The 6000-nt window shown below is 41.8% G+C and overlaps 1 protein-coding gene across 1 annotated transcript in view; it reads left to right on the forward strand.

Moving 5' to 3' along the window:
- GRSF1 (G-rich RNA sequence binding factor 1) overlaps positions 1-5338 on the forward strand; it is a 484726-nt gene extending 479388 nt beyond the window's left edge. Inside the window, exon 10 of the mRNA XM_086961766.1 lies at positions 4964-5338. The gene's annotated coding sequence lies outside the window, so the exon portion shown is untranslated. The remainder of the gene's footprint in view (positions 1-4963) is intronic.
- The last annotated feature ends 662 nt before the right edge of the window (positions 5339-6000 follow it).

Raw genomic sequence — 6000 nt, forward strand, 5'->3', positions numbered from 1 at the left:
CATGTTTTTTGGCACCCCCTGTGTGGGGTTATGTGGCGGAATGTCGCCTGTTTTTTCTTTCCTTTCTCTTTCTTGATCCCTTTGCTCTGTTTCCCCCCCTTATCTATTTTCACCTTGCATACTACAAATAAAAATTTTACAAAAAAAAAACAATCTGGTGTTCGTGGACGGCTGCACTCATCGCTCTCTGCAGTGGTGGAATACACAAAACCTTTCCAAGGGGATGACGTTCATCGAGCCGGTTCCACAGATAGTGCTAACAGCAGACGCATCCCTCATTGGTTGGGGAGATCATCTTCAAACACATACCATTCAGGGCATGTGGACTCTACAACAAAAACAATACCACATAAACCATCTGAAGCTGCATGCAATTTTTCTAGCATTGAAAGCTTTTCAAACACATCTAGTAGGCAAAGCTGTCCTAGTTCTTACAGACAACATGACAGCAATGTACTTCATACAAAAACAAGGAGGGACACACTCTCTACAACTTTTGCACTTAGCTCAAAGCATGTGGAGGTGGGCCATTCCTCAAAACATACACCTCCTTGCACAACATCTCCCAGGAGTAGACAATCAGATTGCAGATCTACTCTGCCGGCAGAAACAACAGATCCATGAATGTTAATATGGCATGCAGATTCCCTGGTTTAAAGAAGTGAAGTTCTTAAATCACTTAATGAAATTGGTAGAGGCATTCTGTTCACTGACCCAATGGCAATTGAACCAAAGGATAAATTAGAGGTACAAAAAGCACTTTATGCACTTTATCACAATGGGCGCATAGGAAGAGAATCTCAGAAATCAAGGGTCAAGAAATACATAGAAAATGGTCTCTGTATGCAAATTCTGCCGCCCTACCTTTCCCTCCCTATGTCAAACTGGGAGCGATCTTTATTGTTTCGTTTAAGGGCTGGAACTGTGAAATTTTTGCTGTCTTTTCCTTTGGGGTACCGACATAGTACAGATCTTACCCCATGCCCTTGCGATGGTACAAGCCCTCAAGATGACCTGCACTTTCTATTTTTCTGTAAATTTTATGTGAGATATATCAAATGGCTTTTAACCCTATATTTTAGAAAACACAGACCTCTCACACTCCAAGATTCTTATATGTTGCTGCTTACCCTGGATACCGATGAACTGACCTTTCGCACTAGCACTTTTCTGAGATTAGCCGTACGTGCACGCAAGACAATGGAAAGCCCCTGAAATCAGAAACTAGTTACAATGACTCTACTGCAAATTTTTTTTTAAGAAAATGGAATTTACTGCTCAATCACTGTATGAATTACTTTGTTATCATGGAATGCTATTTTTATAATTGTCTGTATTATATGTATATGTGTGTTTTTGCTGTGTTCGGTACTTTTATGAATTTTATGAAATTCGAATAAAGGTCTTTTGAACTTGAACTTGAATGGGAACTACATCCCCAAGTTCTCCTCCCATTCTTCCAAATGTGGGGCTACCCAGGAATAGATCAGTTCACTACACACCACAACGCAAAATGCTTAAACATCTTATCCACACCCATTGTTCAAATGCAATGCACTATGGATGAATTGGTCAGGGAAATTTTCTTATGCTTTTCCACCTCTAGCACTAATTCCATTAGTGGGTCGGAAGCTCACTCAACAATCCCTCACAATGATCCTAGTTGCTCCAACATGGGCTCGACAACCATGGTTCACCTCATCAAAAGTTACACCTCTTCCCCCAAGCTTCTCACTCAGAACCATGGAGAGATCAGACATCCAGATCCCAATAAACACAACCTTGGGATTGGACACCTGAAGTCTTAGAATTTGGCTACCTTAACCTCAGTCAGACTGCATGAACGTCATTAAAGAGGCTAGATGTCCCACCAGTAGAGCATTCTATGCAGCAAAATGGAAACGATTTGCAATATATTGCACTAAAAACCAAATCAATCCATTAGATGCTTCCATCCAAAGCCTCATTTGCTATCTGTTTCACCTACAACGTGCTAACCTAGCATATACATTTTGCTGCTATAGTGGCTTACCTACAAAACAGACAACACTTGTCTTTGTTTTGAGTACCCGCTATCAAAGCCTTTATGGAAGGACTCAAAAGAATCATTCCTCCTAGACTTCCATCTTCTCCCGCGTGGAACCTTAATATAGTCCTTACAAGACTCAAGCCCACCATTTGAGCCAATGCACAGATGTGAATTATAATTTCTTACTTGGAAAGTAGCCTTCCTTATAGCCATCACATCTCTTAGAAGAGTTGGTGAGCTCCAGTAACTAACCATACAAGAACCATTTTTACAAATTCACCAAAATAAAGTGGGTCTTAGGACTAACCTAAAATTACCCAAAGTTGTTTCTGCTTTTCATCTCAACCGGTCTGTTGTTACCCGTCTTTTTTCCTCAACCAGACTCCGTAGCAGAATGTGCCCTTCACACATAAGATGTAAAAAGAGCGATACTTTATTACATTGGAAGAACCAAACCTTTTAGGAAGACAAAACAACTCTTTGTTGCTTTCTCACCACCACATATGGGCAACCCCATTTCAAAAGCAGGTATTGCACGATGGATAGTTAAGTGCATACAGATATGCTACCTCAAAGCTAAACTCACCTTAACAGTTCCCCCTGAAGCACATTCTACATGCAAAATATGGGCTTCCATGGCATTTTTAGGAAACATACCCTTAAATGACATGTGCAAAGCTGCAACATTGTCTACACCACACACGTTCATAAAACACTATTGGGTAGATGTGTTAGCAAAACAACAAGCTAGTGTGGGCCAAGCTGTTTTAAGAACACTATTTCAGACCACTGCAACAGATACAGGTTAGCCACCGCTTGGGAAAGAACTGCTATATCGTCTATGCTAACGCATATGATCTACAGCTCATATGTCTCAAACTGAAAATGCTACTTACCCAGTATGCCTCTGTTCTTGACATATACAGCTGTAGATTCTTTGCACCCACCTGCCTCCCCGGGTACCTTTATGTTGCAGTATTATCTTTCTTTGATACACTCTACATGGACATCACTTTCTACTCTTTCTAACTCCATCATCACCCTTACGTCAAAACAATCTAAGGATCGAGTCGATGCCCATGCACATTTATCACCGAAAGGAGGAGCAACCTACCTTGTGACTACAAAGACTTCTTTTAAAGAAAAACAATGTGAAAACATCCGAGCCCATACCAGATGGCAATCTATGCTAACGCATTTGAATCTACCGCTGCAGATGCCAAGAACAGATGCATACTGGGTCAGTAGCATTTTCCTTTCGATTGTATCCAGCTTTCTTTCCCACTCAGGGACTGGTGTGTCATGTTCTAACAACCTCTTTGAGGCAGGGAGAGCATTTCTGAGCCTTCTGAAAGGGCTTCTGAGGATTTTAAGAAGACAGTTGGAGAAGGATCTCCAAGCATGTTTTTTAATGTACACAAAAGAGCAAAGGCTGGAATGCTTGAATTTGTCTCGACCACTGGTAATTACTTTAGGCCACATCCCAGTTCATCTTTATTTTGCACACAATGCCACCATAGTTTGAGCTCGGCAATAAGCAGATTAGTCCAACGGGAGCAGTCCTGCCAAAAGTCCTAGACCAGGTCCTCCCTGAACTAAAACACAAGCAACTCAAGACCAGTTTCACCCAGGTTGAGGCTCTTCAGTCAGGTGTAACTTCATTCCAGTGGCACAGTAAACAGAGTACAGACGTCTGGGCATACTTGTGGCACTGAAGTATACTACTCAGATATGATCTTGGGCCCTATTACACAAAGGGCGCACTTTCCCTCTTGGCGCCACAGCCCACCTTCAAACGGGCGCACTGTGCACAAATTGGGAAAGTGCGACCTATAATGTTGGATGCGTTGCCCACAGGCCACCCACGAACACGTGCTGCCCTTGGGGCAGCGCATGCAAGTGAAATACAGAGTGACTTTGAAGCAGCCACTCTGTTTCACTGTGCCGGTGGCAACCAACCTGCACTTTTAAGAGGGGAGCGAGATCCCCTTGCAGGTGGGTGCAGTGAGTAACTGAACCAGCCCGCAAGGGGTTGCGGGAGGTGGGGGACTCCATAGGAACCATTTAGCCCTCTACCGGGGGGCTGCCATCAGGGGGTTCACTGTCAGTGCTCCTCCAGACCGCTTCTATGCCTTTGTGCTTGTGTCCATAATACAGTGCGGGCACAGAAGCAAAGAGATTCCCTCATTTGCCTCGGGCCATGCCCCCATTCAAATGAGAAAACACCCTCTCCTGATAAAGCTGGCGTTACATGTTCACCAGTTCTATGATTATCATAGTAAGGGCCACACAAGTGTCTGCGGCCCCTTAATACCAAAGTGCTGATGGAGCACACAACATGGGCGCAAGTGCTTGTTGTGCCTCTGAGTCACTTCTGTAGTACGGGCCATAGTGCACAACTTAACCATGTTCTGATTTTCAATTCTTAACTTCACATCTACTTATATTGACATAGATGTGAGTATTATGAATGTTTATTTTCAGGTGGTGTTTATTGCTTTAGCAGTAGTTAGTTGTTCATGGTGCAAGGTGAGTGAGCGGAGTGTTCTCTTCTGCTCGGCCCCAAGCTCTCTGCAGTGGCCATGTTCCTGCTTTCTACATAGTCTTGTTTCCAACCGGGCTGCTCATTCACCAAATTATCATCATCATAAGGGTGCGATTCTATATTGCTTAAACTCCCATATGGTTACCTTAATTCTCTACATAAATTCCAAACTATAACACAGCACACTTTGTCCTCTCTGGGCTTTTCAGTGCCCAGAATGGATGTCAATCAAATTTCTTGTAATTTGGTAGGTAACGGAAGAACACTTACTACCATTTTTTTGTTTACGTAAAAACAAGGGTTGACTGCTTAATATTAAGAGAATGTGTGTTGTATCACGAGACATGTCTGTTTACCTTATGCTAAATTGCTTTATCTTTTTTTTTCAGGACCACTCAAGATGTACCTGATCTGCAATAGCTAATTTTGGAAGATGTTCGTTTCAATAAAACTGAAAATTTCATAGTTGAGCTTTTTGGACACCTTTACCAGTTCTATCTTCGTTAGTTAAACCAGTTGTGCGCACTTTTATGCCTTTAAAAAGGGTTTATCTACTGTATGAGATAATTTATCATGAGCCAAATTTAATTGATGACATTTTAAGAAACACAAGGAGAAAAGAGAGTGGCTTTTTTTCCAACTTTTGTTTTTTTGCTGTGTGCATATATTTATCGGCAAATAACCCTAAACTTGGCTCTGCTCTTAGGCTATTCTTTTTATGGAGTTTTTTTTTCCACGCAAATAAAATTGTATTTACATATAAAGCAATGGAAGATAATTGAATTAAAAATGCTTAACCCTGAAGCCTAAAACATACAGGTACACACTCCATTTTAGAATCGTTTGTCACCCCAGTGGGGTCTGGAAGTGTATTTCTATGCTCTGAATTTGTAACATTCATCTATGAATTGTGGCTTTGCATACTTGGGAAATAGCCTCAATATTTTTGCACTTATTCTGCGCATAATCTGGTTTTGAACATGATAATGTAGCGTCCTTCATTTGACCAGCACGGAGTCAGGTTGTATTGCATTGACTTGCAGGGGAAAATTGATAATGAGGAGTACACATTCAAGTTTGTCTGGAACACACCACTTGCTGTCATCAGAAGCACTGCCATAAGATCTGCAACTTGTTTCCACCCGGATCATGACGGCGGTGTCCGTCATTGCAGTTAAAAAATAAAAAAAATAAAAATGGCTGTGGGCTTACTACCCCATATTGTCAATGGAGGACACTACCAAGTCACCACAAGGATAAGAAATCGAATACTAGGCCTAAGCAATTAGCAGATATCTGATTGCAGAAACATCCATACCTATAGCTGTTAATGAAGAGAACTGTAAACATTCTCCATCAGACCTCACTTAGAGGTGCAGTCCTATCCATTAGATGGAATAAGCCAATGGCCCCCCATTAGAACCCA

This window comes from Lissotriton vulgaris, chromosome 3_1, assembly GCF_964263255.1.
Source record: "Lissotriton vulgaris chromosome 3_1, aLisVul1.2, whole genome shotgun sequence".
Classification (NCBI taxonomy): Eukaryota; Metazoa; Chordata; class Amphibia; order Caudata; family Salamandridae; genus Lissotriton; species Lissotriton vulgaris.